Source organism: Pavona decussata, unplaced genomic scaffold (genome assembly GCF_977016875.1).
Source record: "Pavona decussata unplaced genomic scaffold, jaPavDecu1.1 SCAFFOLD_254, whole genome shotgun sequence".
Lineage (NCBI taxonomy): Eukaryota > Metazoa > Cnidaria > Anthozoa > Scleractinia > Agariciidae > Pavona > Pavona decussata.
The window spans coordinates 602,222-622,500 of NW_028145657.1; the positions used below are offsets into that span (position 1 = coordinate 602,222).

Below are 20,279 nucleotides of genomic sequence, written 5' to 3' on the forward strand. Positions count from 1 at the left end.
CACAATAAAAAGCAAATGCACACATGTTAAGAAGATTCTTTAGTGATCATTCAGCGATTTTATTGGTGGCCTTCGAAGGAACACCAAAACAGCCGTTAAGATGTTTTTGAACGTGATCAAAGTAAAATGCAAATTAAAACACATAATATTGTTATTTGCACTGATTTATTTTTTTAAGAGAATCAATACTATCACATGCATGGTCTTTCTACATAGATTATTATTAGATATCAAAATAGAAAAAAAAATCAGACTTGTTATTTGTTTTCGCTGTTTTGTGATGTATTAGTACGATTGTCATTATCGTTGTTTGTTAAATCAGGCATTTCTTGTGAAAGCTTTAAAACCGCAAAATAACAATAAATCACTGACTAATATATATGAATAATTAGTTTTGCAAGAGTAAATTCTTTTCACAAGCTGCAACCCGTTTTCCGTACGTATTAGAGTTCAATTTTAATTAAACTATAAAAATTCTTCCCAACCAATTTCCTACATTAATCAATCGTTAAATGAAACATTTCTTGACTTCATTCCATTCCCAGCTCCTGAGAAGATTTCTGCATTTTCAACGGCCGTGTCACCAATAGAAGCAAGAGAGCCCCAATTATGCTTAATTCACTGTAATTGAAGTCTACTCAAAACACCCCTTTTAATATTTATGATTATTTCCCTTATCGTCAAATGGTACAAAAAAGCCAATGTCACACCAGGTGGTGTTTCGTGTAGACTGCTAGCGCTCCCTTTCATGGATAGTGGAGAGAGCTTGTTTGCTGCATTCTCAGTCGCCCCTTTTTCGCTCGGTAAATTTCGCGACCTCTCGACTATCCAGAAAGGGACCGCTAGCAGTCAATGTTTCGTGCAACCTGTATCGCAATTGGTGTCCGACAAGCTGCACGCAACGCTGCTTCAGTAGATTAACATGCCCAGAAAAATGCAGGCTCCGGTTGTTCAAAGAGCGGATAACTGTATTTAGTATATACCATACAGGTAAATAGTGCTTTTCGCGCGCGCTGATTGGCTAGCTCGGAGGTGATTAGCCAAGTACTCTTCACCCCCGAGCAGCCGAAGATAAACAAGATGACTTCCCGTTTCGCCACAGTCACTTAAAAGGAAAACATTTCGATAAAAGAGACGGCTATTACAAAAAAAATACAAAAATGGCAACAAAGTTTGGCTTAAAGGCATTACATGGTAAGTTGTTTAATCTTTTAAACCTCGTATTCTAAGGCGAAAAATAAAAATACAATGCATTGTTTACGAAAACTGTCGAGCACTATAATTACAATGTAAACAATGAAACATCTAATGTTTTAAAGCATGGTTTTAACAACAGGACAAATTTAACACAAAAATCGAAGGAAAGACACGTAGCAACTAAACAAGTGCCTCTAGAAGTTCTATTTGTTCGCAAGAAAGCGAGACGGAACATTCTACAATAAGAAATCGCTTACCGTGATTTTAAAATTTCTTACCATTTGTGGGTATATTGTCGGATATAAATTAATTTTTGGTCCACTTCTTATTCAGCTTGTGTGGTATATACTAAAACAATCATTCACCTCCACTTTGGTGAATAATTGTTAACCAGTGGATAACTTTATCGATAACCAGCGGATGAAATATACTCCACCAATACAATTTATCTGCTGGATATTGAGTTATCTACTGTTTGAACAACTGCATGGCTCTAGGTCTCGCAACATATCCCTTGCAGAAAGTCTTGAAAAAAAAGATTAGAACTCGATTCTGCTTGCGTATAGCCCTTAGTGTAAGAAAATGCTGCGAGAAAGGGGAGCGTTATTCTGAGCAAATTTTCGTGGAACTTGTCTCGCGACAACCGAGCAAAAATTGTTAAGTGTAACAGCGCCTAAAGGTTAATTTGTTACAAGGGGCAAAAATTTATCATCGCCCTCTCAACTCATACTTTATAAAGCAAACTCCGAATAAATGCAAGTCACAATTTTTGCTGACCTTTTCAACATTTCACTGCAATTTTCGCTTGAATACTGCAATACATTCAACTCATTTACTACTGACTTTGTGGAAGCATTTGTTGTTTTTCTTAATTAAAGTCTTCGAAAAAAGTGAAAGCCGTGTGTTCTGTGCAACTGTCTTACTACATTCGGCACGAGTGCGTGTATAAATGACCTGATCGTTTCCTGAAGTTTTTTTTGTTTGTGGTTTCGTTTCTAGTTATGTTTTCAAAGCTCCCTCGCCGTAGAGGTCTACTTCTATCCGTGCTTTTTCCTTCTATACTTGCTTGCTTTCTTCCTATCTTTGGGCGTCGACTTGTATCCTTGCTTATGGATCGATAGGGTGATGTCAAGGATAGATCTTGTTCGCCATTTTGTGAAGCCCCATTTGCTAACAGTTTGAAATAGTGTTTCAGTCGATTGTCGCCTGTGCTTGGTTTAATTTAATATTGAATCAGGAAATTAACACTGCAATACAATTTAAAGTACTAAGGTGAACCAATGAATTTTCGACTGAGTGTTAGCCCTATAGGTAGGAAATAGGAAACAAAATAAAAACCTTCGACCTCGTTCAACCGCTGCTCTACTGACTGAGCTACAAGGCCAGACGAGAGGTGGTAATTCGCGGAAACGAGAATGTAAAAAAAATCATTGTCTTTACTAGGACTAACGATCAGATGGAAATTCATGGGTTCACCTCAGCACTGTAGATTTCACTGGAAGTTAATTCAGCATTTGTAGTTCTCTATTGCATGTGGCATCAGTGTTGCGTGGTACAAAATTTCTTTTACTTGGGCTTAAGCTACAGCATGTCTATTTTGTTCAACAACCACCACCACCACTGTCGCCCCCACCTCCTCCTCCTCCTCCTCCGCCGCCACCATCGCCTCCTCCATCACCACCTCCAAAGCCTCCACCATCACCACCTCCAAAGCCTCCACCAAAAATCCCTCGAGACCTTCCAGAGCTGTCATCTTTGGATTCAATTTCGTAAGGAACGCCGCTCATAAAATACCACAAATATGCTTCTTCTTTTTCCCGTTGAAGTTCTCTTATCCAATCGGGACCAGGTTCTGAATCAAGATCGTACCGACCAGCACCATCCAGTAAATGACTCGAAGCTGCAGGACTAACGTTGTTTCGTACCAGATGGACGTTCGTAGGAACTGTGGCACTTTTGTATCCTGCTGCAAGAAGCATTGGCGTCACTTTGTCACTTTTAGCTTTCTTGTGAAGAGATGGTGAAGACTCATTTGATGGCGTTGGAGTGTACGGTTTGCAGAGCAGATAGAGAATGGATACCGAGAAAGCTAATGCAATGATCTCAGGAACATCGTGTGCAGATGGAGACATAACGAACAATCCTCTCTTCAGGTCCACATAGACAAAGACATCTGGCTCGAGACAGATCAAATACAGTCCACCCTTGTACCTGCGTACTTCACACCATCTCCTCGAAGCACCGTGCAGCTTAAAAAATGTAATTACAACTTGACCAGCCGAACGATGGAACATCGTTCCTCTCTGCCATTTGCCAATACAAATCCCCCAGTCTTTCCGACTTCGGATGAGCATAGCTCTCTCACCTTCCGCTTGGTTGAGATGAACGCATCTAGTGAGGTTTTCGATGCATCCTTTGTCTGGAAGAACGTTTGGATCGATCGTGTGAGCAGAAGCTACAACAATGCCGTGAATACTGATGACCTCAACTGCGGAAAGAGCGGCTGCAGTGGAGTGCAGTACACGACACCGAAATGCCTCCCGCCCTCTACAGTCCAGCAATGTATGAGTTGCAGCTTCACAAGGAAGGTACGTCTTCGAAAAATCAGCTGGGGACAACATTGATTGTGCAAAGTCGAGGACAAAAGAGGGGTGATCAAAATGGGTGAAGTATAAAAGTGCTGGCTGAACTTTAAAACGATACCCTTCGATAGAGGGAGGGTTTAACTTGGTGGCCAGTCTCACGATGCTCTGTGCTGCACTGAGAGGAACGTCAATAACCCAGGCGTGTTCTGATGCTGGTGCACCATAAGGATATGCATCAAAGTACGAGAGCAGACTGGTTTGAGAAGAAGCAATTACTCTTTCACCAAAGAACGTCTTCTGGCTCAGAGTTACTGTGACTAAGTGAAGCGTTTCATTGTTGAGGACGACTGACTGATTCGTCAGATAAACACTACCGCCACCTTTTATCGTCTGCTTTACGATCAACGTCCCACCCGAGTTATAGAGCCGGACATAGTAGGTCTTGGTGATATCCAAATTTAGTGCCTCTAATTGGACGATGTTGACAACATATTTGAGTCGTCCCAGGGAAGCGTAAAACGCATCCGGTCTGGGAGGTCTCGGTTGAGGAGGATCGCCTCTGCATGTATACAGCCCCAGATTTGTCAAACTGAAACCCTCCCTCAGACCACACAGTTCTGGTTTCCAGCTCACAATCATGTGCCGTGGATCCCAGGCCACGACTTGGCGCATGGTTTTCATTGTTTAGCATTGCTCCAAACATGTCTGTTGCGACTTGTTTGTAGTGTAGCGGATGTTGGAGATGGGCATGCCATATTAGATCAACATCGATGCACGGGATCATGGCGACATTCGGATGTTGGCCTTTGAGCTGCAAATGGTGTTCATATCGTTCAATGGCACTTGCAAGAAACTTTGTGTCAGCGAAATGCGGTAAAGATACCTGATAGTAGAACTTGGACTGGTAGTATGAAGCTTCTTCAATGTCGTAACGGATTTTCAAACGATAGGGCATAAAAAATGGCGTTGGTTGGTTCAGGTCGACTTCAAATGGTTCCGAAGGGTAAGCGTCCTCCCATAAATATCTTGCATTCTGAAGGCCCTGATTTCTTTGGTACCGGTTCATGGGTTTATGATCAACAACTTGTGATACGATGGTCATGCAGTCCTCCTCGTAATCATGCGGTGACAGCATATGTAGATGCCAAACCCATGCGATGTCCAGTGGGGCCGCAAGGAGTCTGCTGTCGTTACCCAGTTTAGCCGCGAGTGGCAACCAGAAAACTTCATATCTTCTAAGAGCATTCTTGAGGATTGGACCAGCGTACAGACCAGGGAAGTCATCGACCAACGCAAGAAAGTCAAGCTCAGTCAACGTTTCTTGGATCAGATTTAATCGAATTCTCTGACTAAATGCCATTTCTTCTTTTTACTTGCTTAAACCTCTTTACGCTGGAAATAAACGAGAAATGATGCTGAATAACGAATGTATTAGTAACTATTCTGCTAACTGAAGCAAATTAACAGATCCAAACTAGAAAATAAAAGAATAATTTATCGGCCGCCATTAATTAACAATTAAGGTCTAACATTAAGGTCTAACATTAATTAACAATTAAGGTCTAACATTAATAACAATTATTTTGCGGTAAGTTGAAGTTTGTCCCTGCTAATGCCCATGATTATTTATGACAATGATTCCGACTCTTGTTAAATGTCCCCTGATAAATTCTTCCGGATTGACTCTAGCGATGCACCCGAACAAAACTGAGCAAGACATGGTCAGTATTTTCTAATGACGTGCACCATTTCGGTCTTTTCGTCTTTGCTCAGCAGTAGCATAAACAAAGTAAATAACTGACAAAAAAATTGATCGAAAAATGACATCATGCCTTGGTAATGTGGACAAAGCAGAGATGCACAATTGAATGTATTGAACAAGGCTGTAGATGCAAACGAAATACTCTTCATCTTCAAATGATGGTTTTTTTAGTACATGAGTCAATGGGCAATGTTTCGCAAGCCGACTTTTTTCGTCCTGGTCAGTCTAATCAGAGCTTTAATTAAATGATTGATTCCGTTCAGCAATTATAAATTCTCCCCGTCCCTCTTATAAATATGCCGTGAAGGATGCTTTGTGTACTTAATCGACAGGAAGTGGTAACGTAAATTTATGCAGGTTTGTTCAGTCACGTCTATTTGAAAGTGGAAGTTTTAAATAATGAGTTCTCTCCGTTTGCAAGGCCAATTGACTGAATACTGACATGAAACCTCTACGGCAAGTAATGAGATCTAGATTAGCAATAAGTGTTTCCCAATGAAAATTAGTTCAATGCTCAGTTGTTCTTTGGCACCACTCAACTTTGATAACCAGAAAAGATAAAAAGTACATCTTAAACTTTTAGTTGTAGAGCGACATCAGTACAGAATTGCCATGTCATTTTGACATGAAACCTCAAATTCCTAATTGCATGATATGAAAAAACGCTGAATCAGCACACCTCAGATCCATCTGGGTATGCTTGAAGGGCAGTCATTTCCCAGCGGATTTTGAACCAATTAAATGTACAGTGTAATAAATGTGCTGCTTTCTTGTGGTTTATCAATCTTCCAGGCTCGCAAGGCCGGCGGCCGGATCAAAATGATAAGTAAGCAACGCAATCAAAGTGGTTAGAAAAGGGGAAGATGAATGTAAAGATGGTTGACATGATACATTTTGGCACAATTTCACTGTTTGCGTACTGTTGATTTTTCCCAGTAACATTCAATCAGTGAACACGAGTACATCAATATTCCGTTCCCAGCTGCTACTACTTCTTGTTAGGTATGCAATTTTCGAACTCTGGGCGATATCCTGAGTATACAGTGATATCTAAAATATTCTCCCAAGAGAAAGAGAAGAAAAATTTCGGATTGACTCAGTTACTCCGATTTTCCGACTCACCTTTGCGCCTGTTTCTTCTCACAGATATGTTCCTTTAGTCAAAGAAAACTTTAGTGAGGTTAACGTCCTTTATATTAACAGAAACTAAGTAATTTCCTTTCAGCATGTCAAGTTCCAGTTTGCCGTGATTTTACAACCTTTAACGTCATCTGAACTGTCGACGCAGCACTTGACCTCTAAAATTTCCGTGAAGCAAATCACGAAATGTTCTCAAGTTTTCGAATTTTCAAGACTATAATAGCTGTCAGTGAGGCATCCCTAAAGTTAGGGTTAGGGTCATTGTGTGGTTCAAACTAATGAGTCTGTTGTAGAAATCATTTTATTATGCAACACAGACCCAATACAAGTTAAATTTCGGGAGTGCGTCCTTGGCCTTGCGAGGAAATTGCGGAGCTTATACTGAGCAGTTTTTATCTTTTTCTTTTAATGTACATGTGTACAGCGACTTTATTGGTGGCCTTCGAGGAAACGCGAAGACGGCATTAAGATGTTTTGAACGTGATCAAAGTAAAATGCAAATTAAAACACATAATATTGTTATTCGCACTGATTTATTTTTTAAGACAATCAATACAATCACTTGCATGGTCTTTCTACATAGATTATTAATAGATTTCAAAATAGAAAAAATCAGACTTGTTATTTGTTTTTGCTGTTTTGTGATGTATTAGTATAGGATTGCAATTATCGTTGTTTATTAAATCAACCATGTCTTGTGAAAACTTAAAAAACAGCAAAACAACAATAAATCACTGACTAATAAATATGAATAATTAGTTTAAATTTGCAAGAGCGAATTCTTTTCGCAAGCTGCGACCCGTTTCCCGTACGTATTAGAGTTCAATTTTAATTAAAATATAATCGGAAAAATTCTTCTCAACCAATTTTGTACATTAATCAAATCATTAAATGAAGCATTTCTTGACTTCATTCTTTTCCCAACTCCTGAGAAGATTTCTGCATTTTCAACGGACGCGTCACTAATAGAAGCAAGAGAGCCTCAGTTATGCTTCATTCACTGTAATTGAAGTCTACTCAAAACACCCCTTTTAATATTTACGATTATTTCCTTTATCGCCAATGGTACAAAAAAAGCCAATGTTACACCAAGTGCTGCTTCTTGTAGACTGCTAGCGGTCCCTCAATTCTGGATGGTCGAGAGAGCTCGTTCACTGCAGTCTCAGTCGCCGCTTTTTCGCTCGGTTATTTCGCGCCCTCTCTACTATCCAGAAAGGGACGGCTAGCAGTCTATGTTTCGTGCAACCTGTATCGCAATTGGTGTCCGACAAGCTGCACGCAACGCTGCTTCAGTAAATTAGCATGTCCAGAAATATGCAGGCCCCGGTTGTTCAAAGAGCGGATAACTGTATCCAGTGGATAACTTTATCGATACCCAGCGGACGAAATATACTCCACCAATACATTTTATCCGCTGGATATAGAGTTATCCGCTGTTTGAACAACTGCATGGCTCTAGGTCTCGCAACATATCCCTTGCAGAAAGTCTTGAAAAAATAGATTAAAACTCGATTCTGCTTGTGTATTGCACTTAGTGTAAGAAAATGTTGCGAGAAAGGTGAGCGTTATTGTAAGCAAATTTTCGTGGAACTTGTCTCGCGACAACAAAGCAAAAAAAGTTTAGTGTAACAGCGCCTAAAGGTTAATTTATTACAAGGGGCAACAATTTATCATTGCCCTCTCAACCCATACTTTATAAAGAAAACTCCGAATAAATGCAAGTCACAATCTTTGCTGACCTTTTCAACATTTCACTGCAATTTTCGCTTGAATACTGCAATACATTCAACAAATTTACTACTGACTTTGTGGAAGCATTTGTTGTTTTCCTTAATTAAGTGTTCGGAAAAAGTGAAAGCCGTGTATTCTGTGCAACTGTCTTACTTTATTCGGCACGAGTGCGTATATAAATGACATGATCGTTTCCTGAAGTTCTTTTTGTCTGTGGTTTCGTTTCTAGTTATGTTGACAAGGCTCAATGGCCGTAGAGGTCTACTTCTATCCGTGCTTTTATCCTTCTATACTTGCTTGCTTCCTCCCTATCTTTGGGCGTCGACTTGTATCCTTGCTTATGGATCGATAGGGTGATGTCAAGGATAGTTCTTGCTCGCCATTTTGTGAAGCCCCATTTGCTAACAGTTTGAAATAGTGTTTCAGTCGATTGTCGCCTGTGCTTGGTTTACTTTAATAGTAAATCAGGAAATTAACACTGCAATAAAATTTAAAGTACTAAGATTTTCGACTGAGTGTTAGCCCTATAGGTAGGAAATAGGAAAAAAAACCTTCAGTTAGACCTCGTTCAACCGCTGCTCTACTGACTGAGCTACAAGGCCAGACGAGAGGTGGTAATTCGCGGAAATGAGAATGTAAAAAAAGTCATTGTCTTTACTAGGACTAACGATCAGATGGAAATTCATGGGTTCACCTCAGCACTGTAGATTTCACTGGAGGTTAATTCAGCATTTGTAGTTCTCCATTGCATGTGGCATCAATGTTGCGTGGTACAAAATTTCTTTTACTTGGGCTTAAGCTACACCATGTCTGTTTTGTTCAACAACCACCACCACCACCGTCGCCCCCACCTCCTCCTCCTCCGCCGCCACCATCGCCTCCTCCATCACCACCTCCAAAGCCTCCACCATTACCACCTCCAAAGCCTCCACCAAAAATCCCTCGAGACCTTCCAGAGCTGTCATCATTGGATTCAATTTCGTAAGGAACGCCGCTCATAAAATACCACAAATATGCTTCTTCTTTTCCCCGTTGAAGTTCTCTTATCCAATCGGGACCAGGTTCTGAATCAAGATCGTACCGACCAGCACCATCCAGTAAATGACTCGAAGCTGCAGGACTAACGTTGTTTCGTACCAGATGGACGTTCGTTGGAACTGTGGCACTTTTGTATCCTGCTGCAAGAAGCATTGGCGTCACTTTGTCACTTTTAGCTTTCTTGTGAAAAGATGGTGAAGACTCATTTGATGGTGTTGGAGTGTACGATTTGCAGAGTAGATAGAGAATGGATACTGAGAAAGCTAAGGCAATGATCTCAGGAACATCGTGTGCAGATGGAGACATAACGAACAATCCTCTCCTCAGGTCCACATAGACAAAGACATCTGGCTCGAGACAGACCAAATACAGTCCACCCTTGTACCCGCGTACTTCACACCATCTTCTCGAAGTACCGTGCAGCTTAAAAAATGTGATTACAACTTGACCAGCCAAACGATGGAACATCATTCCTCTCTGCCATTTGCCAATACAAATCCCCCTGTCTTTCCGACTTTGGATGAGCATAGCTCTCTCACCTTCCGCTTGGTTGAGATGAACGCATCTAGTGAGGTCTTCGATGCATCCTTTGTCTGGAAGAACGTTTGGATCGATCGTGTGAGCGGAAGCTACAACAATGCCGTGAATACTGGTGACCTCAACTGCGGAGAGCGCGGCTGCAGTGGAGTGCAGTACACGACACCGAAATGCCTTCCGCCCTCTACAGTCCAGCAGTGTATGAGTCGCAGCTTCACAAGGAAGGTACTTCTCCGAAAAATCAGTTGGGGACAACATTGATTTAACTTTTAGCTAAGTGGAGTCCTACGTAAAATAAAGCTCTTATCTTATCTTATCTTATCTTATCTTATCTTATCTTATCTTATCTTATCTTATCTTATCTTATCTTATCTTATCTTATCTTATCTTATCTTATCTTATCTTATCTTATCTTATCTTATCTTATCTTATTGATTGTGCAAAGTCAAGGAAAAAAAAGGGGGTGATCAAATGGGTGAAGTATAAAAGTGCTGACTGAAGTTTAAAATGATACCCTTCGATAGAGGGAGGGTTTAACTTGGTGGCCAGCCTCACGACGCTCTGTACTGCACTGAGAGGAACGTCAACAACTCAGGCGTGTTGTGATGCTGGTTGGTTCAGGTTGGTTGGTCAGGAGCCTACGATAAGGAGCCTGTATCTCTCAGACTATGCTTTGGAGTCAACCCTTTTCCAGAGTAGATTTATTGCGTGGAGGTAACTGAGATTGGCCATTAATAAATGGCACTTTCAACTGTTAATTCATCAAGAAACTGAGAGCTGTAGATCATTTCCCGCGTACGCTGAAATACCTGTGATTCAGGGTGGCATTTATTTACAACACAGTTTATATAACAGAATTAGCTATCTCAGCCCCCTGTCGTTTTCTCGCGAGTCAAAAGAAAAAAAAGGGCATAAGGAACAAACAGTCTGACTCAATCCCCACAAAGTTTTTTGTTTAGCGCCGAGTATATATTTTTTCATTTTTTATATCCCCATTGTCTTCATTAGTCATTTGTACTCCTTAGAGTTTTGTCACATGTTTCAAAATTTTACCTATATATGTTAATTTCAATCGCTTTCTTATAAAATTTAAAAATGACCTTAGAGGGGTCGAAACGTCATTCCTTTTTATCGCCCGTTTTTGTCGTTTAATGCTTATTGAAGAAACTTCTTATTAGACAAATGTTTAGGAAAGCAAAACTGTTGAACTCAACTCATTTATTTCCCAGATACGTAGGAACACTAATAACCAGTTGATGGACCGCTTTTTTTCTGTCTTTATTTGGTTTGAAGTCTTCCGTTCACCTTAGTTATAAGTTACCACGATCAAGATGAAATTGACTTTGGGCGGGAAAACGAAAATCAAAACAAAAAACACAGAACGTTTGATTCTACCTAGTCTGACGGAGTTGGACTTTTGTTGAAATTCGAGCTGGTTTGAGAAAAATACACAATGTAAGCATCGCTATGGCAAAAAACAGCAATCGTAACAAACGATAAATTTAAAATGAATGTTATTGCTTCTTAATTTAACCCTTTCTCTAACTCAGCTCCTTTAACTCAAATTTTGACTTAAGTTTCAAAGTATGATGTGGAACAGCTTAAAAATCTCTCCGCCATATCGGCTCTGAAAAGGTTGCCTTAAGTGTAAAATTCAGGGAATGTTTTCATCTTGAGATTCTTCTTCCACCTCAGTGACACAGCAAGTAAATTTTGAAGAACAGTAGCAAGTGCCATCAAATGAAGCCCAATACACGTCCAGTGGTGGTGGAGTCAAAAAGGAAGTGTTTTGCCATAAAAATTTTGACAAGTAGTGCAGGAACAGCGGGACCAGAAAATTATGGTTTACAGTTAATAGTCGCTGCAGTGGCCGGCATGGGACGTTGCAGTTAATTTTTATGTGCCGAAATGAAAGGTTAACATACCAATGGCTGAAGTACGGGAAGACACCATTTTCCATTTAACGTTTCTATATAAATTGTTCATTCTTAATTTCAGGAATTAACGGTGTTATTACATGTTCTGTTTTAGGGTCGCTAATACATATGTACATTACGATGTATTTCAGTCCTTGACAGCGACGTTTTGGCCTTCTTCGTCTCATGATAATCAGCCACATTTTATCTGTCAAGCTACAAAAAAGAATGGCAGATGCCTACTACTGCCACAAATACTACACCCACCAATGAACCATACAGTCTTCTCCCCTCAAAGGATGGTCCATTCTCCCTTAACCGGTGACCTCCACCATAACTACCCCGTACTACCACCATCTGTTACTATTTAAGTCTGGGAAGCACCCGCCATATTACTGTTTCTTCAGTCCTCTTTAACACACTAGCGTTCTATAGATTCTTCAGTTGTGCCAAAAAACATTGCGTTTATCCTTCTCCAAAGCGCGTTACTCAGTTCAAAAAATTAGTAGATCATTAACGTCATAGGAAGGACTTAGGGCATCTTCATCTTAGGGCATCTTTGGCACAGCTGTGCAGTTTTATAGTCATTTTTTGGTGCAGGGTTCTGTGTTTAAAAATATATATCAAATTACTGCAAGTCACCCGGGTCCACCATACACTAAATATGTTCTGGATTCATGAACTAAGACCATCTTTTTTGGTTGCAAGTTCGTAAGGAACACCGCTCATGTGGTACCATAGCAGTGCTTCCTGTTTCTGCGATTGGAGTTCTCTAATCCAGTCAGGACCAGATTCCGAATCAAGGTCATAACTACCTGCACCATCGAGTAATGAACCCGCCCCCGCAGGACCCAAGTTGTTCCGTAGTAGATAGACATTCGTTGGCACTGTATTGCTTCTGTATCCAGCGGCCACAAGCATTGGGGTCACATGGTCACCATGAGCTTTCTTGTGAAAGGACGGCGAAGACCCACTCGCAAATGAAATGAAAGGCTTGCAAAGTAGGTAGAGAATGGACACTGAGAAAGCTAACGCGAGGAGCTCTGGAATATCGTGCGCAGATGGAGACATGACAAATAATCCTCTCTTCAGATCTACATAGACAAAGACCCCTGAATCAACACTGATTAGGTACATTCCGCCCTTGAAGTTGCGTATTTCACACCATCCCGTTTCTCCGTTAATCTTAAAAAAGGTGATTTCCACGTGACCTGCTGAGCGATTAAACATCTTTCCTCTCTGCCATTTTCCAATACATATACCCCAGTCTTTTGGACCTCGGATGAGCATTGCTCTCTCGCCCTCCGTTTGGTTGATATAAGCACACCTTTTGTGGTCTTTGATTGATCCTTTTTGTGGAAGAATGTTGGGACTGATGGTGTGAGCGGACGCTACAACAATACCTTGAAGGCTGATGATCTCCACTGCTGACAGTGCGGCTGTCGTAGAATGCACTACCTGACACCTAAAGGCCTCCTTTCCTCTGCAGTCCAGCAATATATGAGTCGCAGATTCGCAAGGCAAGTACGTCTTGGCGAAATCACTTGGAGAGAGCATCAATTTTGGGAAGCTGAGTACCAATGAGGGGTGGTCGGCGTTTACGAAGTATTTGTCTGGCTGAACTTTGAAGCGATAACCTTCGATGACCGGAGGGTTTAACTGGGTTGCCAACCTCACGACACATCGTGCATCACTGAAAGGGATATCAATAACCCAAGGAAGTCCAGTGGTTGATTCACCATAAGGACATGCATCGAGGTACGAGAGCAGGCTGGTTTGAGAAGAACCAATAACCCTTACTCCAAATTGTATCTTCTGGTGCAATGTTACTGTGATTGTATGACGCTTCTCGTTGTCCAGGACACATTGACTCGTCAAATCGATACGAGTTCCACCTTTCATACCCTCTTCTAGGATGACATTGCCAGCCGGGTCATAGATTCGGACAAAGAAAGTCTTGGAAACATCTGCATTAACGACTTCAACTTGCAGAATATCTATTGTATATTGAAGCCGTCCCAAAGAAGCGTAGAAGCCTTCAGGTCTTGGAGGTCCATTTTGTGGAGGATCCCCTCTAACCGCAGTCCCGGGTTCTTCAAGTTTAAAACCTGCCGCCGCCCATAAAGATCTTACATATGTCGCGGAACGGTCATGTTGTAGGCTGTATCTTGTTTCGAGGGCTTCGGTCTTACGCATTACACCAAACACATTTATTGTGACTCGCCTATAATTCATGGGATTTTATAAATGGGCGTACCATACTAGGTCGACATCTATGCAGGCCGGAACTGTGCAGGCAAAGCGATGTTGACGTTTGAGCTGTATATGGTGATCATAGCGTTTAACGGCACTTGTAAGAAACTTGGAGTCCGAGAAATGCGGTAATGATACTTGATAATAGAACTCGGATTGAACATATGCAGCTCTCTCAAGGTCGTAACTAATTCTCGAAGGGTAAGGGATAAGCAGCGGTGTGGGGTCTTTCAAGTCGACTTCAAATGGTTCGGAGGGATAAGCATTTTCCCATAAAGGCCTAGCATTTTGGAGGCCTTGTTCTCTTTGAGTCCTGTTCATGGGTTTGTGATCAAGGCTCTTACAATCCTCCTGGTAAGCATACGGTGCCAACATATGTAGATACCAAACCCATGCGATGTCCAGTGGAGCCGCAAGGAGTGTGCTGTCTCTACCCTGTTTAGCTGCGAGTGGCAACCAGAAAACTTCATATCTTCTTATAGCATTCTTAAGGAGCGGACCAGCGTACAGACTGGGATAATCATTGACCAGTGCAAGGAAGTCAAGTAAAGTCTTTACTTCCTGGATCAGATTTAATTGAATTTTTTTGCGAAAAGCCATCTCTGGAATTTCCTTGCCTTAGGATCTTCTGGAAAACAGAAGCATAAGATTATGACTTTAGAAATTCTAAAAACAATTAGCAATTATATTAGTAATTCACTGGAAAGAAGTGATAACCTAAGGAGTTCCCATAAATATATATTTTCTTTTCAGCTGGCTCGATGGGAATTGCTCTCGAGGTGCGATTGTCGAGTTTGAGTTGAGCACATGTTTTGCATAATAAGCGTTTATTTAGTCAAGCGCAGGGCGAGCCCTCTCGCCCTGCGCTTCGCACTTCACGCATGTGACGTGGCGAGGCAAATGTAGCCTGCGAGCAAGCTCTCTTGGGGGTGGGGGCGGGAGGGAGAAAGAGGAGAGAAGGCAAATGTAAGAAGAGGTTTTTGGCTATTTCGCTAAGAAGAGTTTGGCTTATCTCGGCGGCTTTTCTGGCACTCAAGGGCGAGCTAATATTACTTGTGAATCACTTGTGATCGGTGCGTGGACCGAAAACTAGCAACGGGCTGTGCTGGCGCAGAAAAACGACGGAAAACGGGGAAGAAACTCGGCAGAGCAAACTAGCTTGGCAGCCGACACTCGTTTATTTTACAAATTGCTAGAGTTACAAGGTCTAGCTTCTTCGTTATATTGCGAATACAGGCAGCAAAAGGAGAGTTCTTCTTGGTCACCGCAACTTTCTTTATTGTATATAATTAAACCTCGTAGATACTTCACAGCTAGTACAGGCTTGTTGATAATCCATGGTGGAAATCGTAGGCAAATGATACATTTTAGCACAATTCCACTATTTGCGTACTTTTGCTTCTTCTAACTTTCAATCATTGAAGACGAGTACATCAATATTCCGTTCCCAGCTGTTACTATTGCTTGTTAGGTATGCGATTATCGTAACTTAGGGCGGTATCCTCAGTGCTTGACGTCTAAAAAATTCTTCCAATGTTTCTTAAACGCTTGGAGGAAGAGAAAGAGAAGAAAAATTTTGGATAGACTCAGTTACTCCAATTTTCCGACAACTTTAGTGACGTTAACGTCCTTTATGTTAACAGAAGCTAAGTAATTTTCCTTGCAGCATGTCAAGTTCCAGTTTGCCGTGTTTTTACAACCTTTGACGTCATCTGAACTGGCGACGCAGCACTTGACCTCTAAAATTTCCGTGAAGCAAATCACGAAATGTTCTCATGTTTACAAATGTTCAAGACTATAATACCTGTCAGAAGTACTGTCTTCATCTTCAAATGTTTTTCTTAGTACATGAGTCAATGGGCAATGCTTCGTAACCGACTTTTTTCGTTCTGGCCAGTCTAATCAGAGCTTTAAATTAAATGATTGATTCCGTTCAGTAATTATAAATTCTCCACGTCCCTCTCATAAATATGCCGTGTAGGATGTTCTTAATCGACAGGAAGTGGTAACGTAAATTTATGCAGGTTTGTTCAGTCACGTCCATTTGAAAGTGGATGTTTTACTGAATAATGAGTTCTCTCCGTTTGCGAGGCCAATTGACTGAATACTGACATGAAATCTTTACGGCAAGCTATGAGATCTAGATTTGCAATAAGTGTTTCCCATTGAAAATTAGTTCAATGCTAGGCTGTTCTTTGGCACCACTCAACTTTGATAACCGGAGAAGATAAAGAGAACATCTTTAACTTTTAGTTGCAGAGCGACATCAGTAAAGAATTGCACGCGACGTTTTGACATTGAAACCTCAAATTCCTAATTGCATGGTATGAAAAAAACGCTGAATCAGCACACCTCAGATCCATCTGGGTATCTTCAAAGGGTAGTCATTTGCCAGCGGATTTTGAACTCATTAAATTTACAGCGTAACAGTGTAATAAATATACTGCTTTCTTGTGGTTTATCCACCTTCTAGGATCGCTAGGCGGGCGGCCGGATCAGAGTGGTTAGTAAGGAACGCAATCAAAGTTGTTGGAAAAGGGAAAGATGAATGTAGATCAGCGCTTCGGATGTTTTTTCAGAACCATTACCGGCTGATAATTTTAGGAGAAATAGAACGAAAGTTAAACCGAATAAGTGCATTTAGACTAATATTTAGGCAATAAATGCAAGGAAACGGTGGTTTGTTTCAGTAATATTTCGATATAATTCTATATCATCGTCAGACTAGGTGACAATGCGGTAGCTAAAGCATAAACTGCGCAGAAGTCTCGTCGACCCGAATGTGGACATTCGAATAAAACAGAAGACCACAAAATTATGCTTCTTCACGAGTACTTAAGACAAAACACCACCATTATGCAAATCAGATGTTGTTTACGAATTCACTTGTCCCGGCTGCAATTGCTCTTAGGCCCGGTTCATACGTCGAACTTTACATGAGCCGAACCTAATACCTATTAAGGTCGACCCAAATAATTAAGTTCGGCAGTTGATTCAGACGTCGAACCTAACTGAAGTCGAACTTAATTCAAGTTAAAGTGAGAAAGTAGATTTTCGTGGTCGGCGGCTGTTGTTTTTACTCAACAAGATTTAAAATGGCGGGAAAGATGAATTCTGACATGGACGAGCTTCTTTGGTAAAATAATAAAGACAGGCCAAACACGACTCCTACTGGTCGAGATAGGAGGAATATGACCTTCAAAGCTAATTTGCTTTTACGAGTACGTCTTTCAAAGATCTCCCTTTTCTGTACGAAAGTAAGGAAGAGTCTTTGTAGATCTCCCTTAGCAGAGGCAGATTTTCTATCAAGTGTTATTTACCAGGAGCCATAATCAGGGATGTAGACCGTCACGTGATGACATTTTGACTTGTGGGCCTGTCCCCATGTGTTGTACCAAAAAAATCTAATTTTAGAAAAAAATTGCGCCACACGCGCGTGCGCGCACGCGTGTAAACGATCAGGATCGCGCGTGGAGAAATTGAAACTTTTTTCCACCCGTTCAAAATGGCGTCCAAATTTTAAAATTCTGCCAGGGAATATCTCCTCAGTGCCCACATTTAAGGAATTAGACTCTCACAAAGAAAAGGTAACAATTGAAAGAAGACGGGAAAAGTTGGAATAAGCGGCCTATTGATCACTTGACTCTCACAGTAAAGTCAAAAAGGTGCCAAAACGGTGGCGCTGCGTGCGTTGCTACCGTTGAATGAATGAAAAAAGCTTACACTCTACGGACATGTACTCAGACAGGTAAGGACTTCTTTTATCTTTAGTTAATTTTTTTTCTCAGCTGCTTTCCGTGTCACATATAAGGTAGTAGCCCCACGCAAATTTGCGTGTATTCACGCGGGTATATGACGTGAAGGGGGGGGGGGGGGCGATTTTTTCTAAAAAATATTTTTTTGGAATAACTCATGGGGATGCGTGGACCCCACACTTATGGTCTCCATCCCTGATTATGGCTCCTGTATTTACTCTTCTGAATTGTTTTAGGTTAGGCACAGAAGGGCGATATTCCATAACAAACCTCAAAATGTTTTTGCGGGTTTTTAGTTTGTTTTGTAGTGCCGACATTCTTTTGCGGAGGTTGACTTCTGAAAGAGTTTTATTATAAGGTTATCGAGGTAACCTCTGTTGCGTAATCTCTGTTTGAATAGAGTAATGTTTTCTTCAAATGTTGTTTTTGAAGATTTTGTTCTGAGAAGTCTTGACGCTTCGCCTTTGATATAGCCTGTATTGGAAAGTTTCTGTCGGTTAGAAGTGCGTGTGCACATCAAGAATAGATTTTTTTATCTTTCGCATCTCAGACAAGTATATTTAGTTGTTTCGAAACAAGAAGAACAAGCACATTCCTCTTTTCCCGCCATCTTGTTCAGAATGAAGTCCTTTGCGCACATGCCAAGTCGATGGAATGCACAGACCTCTGGGATAGATATAATTTATATAATTTATACGTAACGTACGCATTTGGTTCGGCACATGAAAAGTTCGACGTCTGAATCGAAGTCGTACTTTTGCCGTTCTATTCGACTGGCGCAGTCGAATAGACCGGCGAGTCGACCCAAATACAAATCTGTCGATCCTAACTGATTCATACGTCGATCTTTACATGCGCCGAACCAAATGATTAGGTTCGGCTCATGTAAAGTTCGACGTATGAACCGGGCCTTACATCGGCAAAACGAACAGAACTCTATTTACTCGCACACAAGAACACGCGCTCACGGATAAAGAAAGTGCTATATACAAACATCTTCGACAGTGTGATAATATCCAACACATTCAAGGCCTGTATAATTTACCAGACATTTTCTCCAATAAGACCGGCCCACCTTCTACGACCAACAAACAATTTTTCACCGAAACCGTGCGTAGCAACACAAAGATAATTGACAGTGACGACAATTGGAACCTCCTTCTATACAAAGAAGCCTATCACATAAAACGTTCATCGCCATCCTTGAACAATGGCTTGATGGCCAGCAGAGAACTCTGCTTATTCTCATGACAGTTTTTCTCTTTTTGTTTTGTACTTATTTCATTCTCACGTGCCTATTGATGCTAATTTACCACCCTTTTAGTATTTAAACTTTAGCTACCGCATTGTCACCTAGTCTGACGATGATATAGAATTATATCGAAATATTACTGAAACAAACCACCGTTTCCTTACATTTATTGCCTAAATATTAGTCTAAATGCACTTATTCGGTTTAACTTTCGTTCGACGGGAAATATCGAGTCAAAATTGGCAATCACACGAGCTCGTCCAGGACGATCAAGCGAGGCTGCCCCCAGGGCTCTGCCCTGGGTCCACTGATGTGGAATATATTTCAAAATGATTTATGCCTTTTCGTTAAATCGGGCTTGTCAATGTACGCAGACGACCATCAGATGTTCCACGTCGGAAACGATCGATCTAATGTTATCTTGGAGCTTAGAGAAACTGCGCGCAATGCCACTAACTGGTACGACTCCAATCTTCTGGCTGGGAATCTTAAAAAGTATCACACTATGAACATTGGTGACAGTTTAGACAAAAACGATGTCACACACACAATTTGTGTGAACAATGAAGTGATAAAAAGAGTAGATAAGCTCGAACTCTTAGGTGTAATCCTTGACTCGAACCTTAACTTCACTGATCATATCAGTTCAATCTGCAGGAAGGCCAGCCAAAGGACAGGAGTGCTTATGCGACTAAGAAATCTAATTCCTACAAGTGCCAAACTAGTGCTGTTTAAAACTGCGATTCTACCCTACTTGACGTATTGTCAATTAGTTTGGCATTTTTGTAAAGCCAGCGATTCGCGCAAAATAGAAAGACTCCAAGAGAGAGGCTCAAGGGCTGTGTATAAAGACCATCACGCGATCTACCCAGAATTACTCAAGAGGGCCCAGCTGCCAACACTAAAGAACAGACGCCTGCAAGATGTATGCACCCTTATGTATAAAGTCAAACACAAAATATGTCCAGCCTATATTAGCAACATTTTTGATACTCATAGCACTTCTTATTCCTTAAGACAAACTGATTTTAGTATTCCCAGATTTAATACAGTAACATATGGTCAACACTCCTTGCGCTACCTTGGACCAAAATTATGGGGAAAACTGCCTAA

General features: G+C 41.1%; 2 pseudogenes; both read right to left on the reverse strand.

Moving 5' to 3' along the window:
- Positions 1-2,798: 2,798 nt before the first annotated feature.
- LOC146456431 (uncharacterized) lies at positions 2,799-5,277 on the reverse strand (annotated as a pseudogene).
- Positions 5,278-7,153: 1,876 nt separating this feature from the next.
- Positions 7,154-14,995, reverse strand: LOC146456432 (uncharacterized; annotated as a pseudogene).
- Between the last annotated feature and the right edge of the window lie 5,284 nt (positions 14,996-20,279).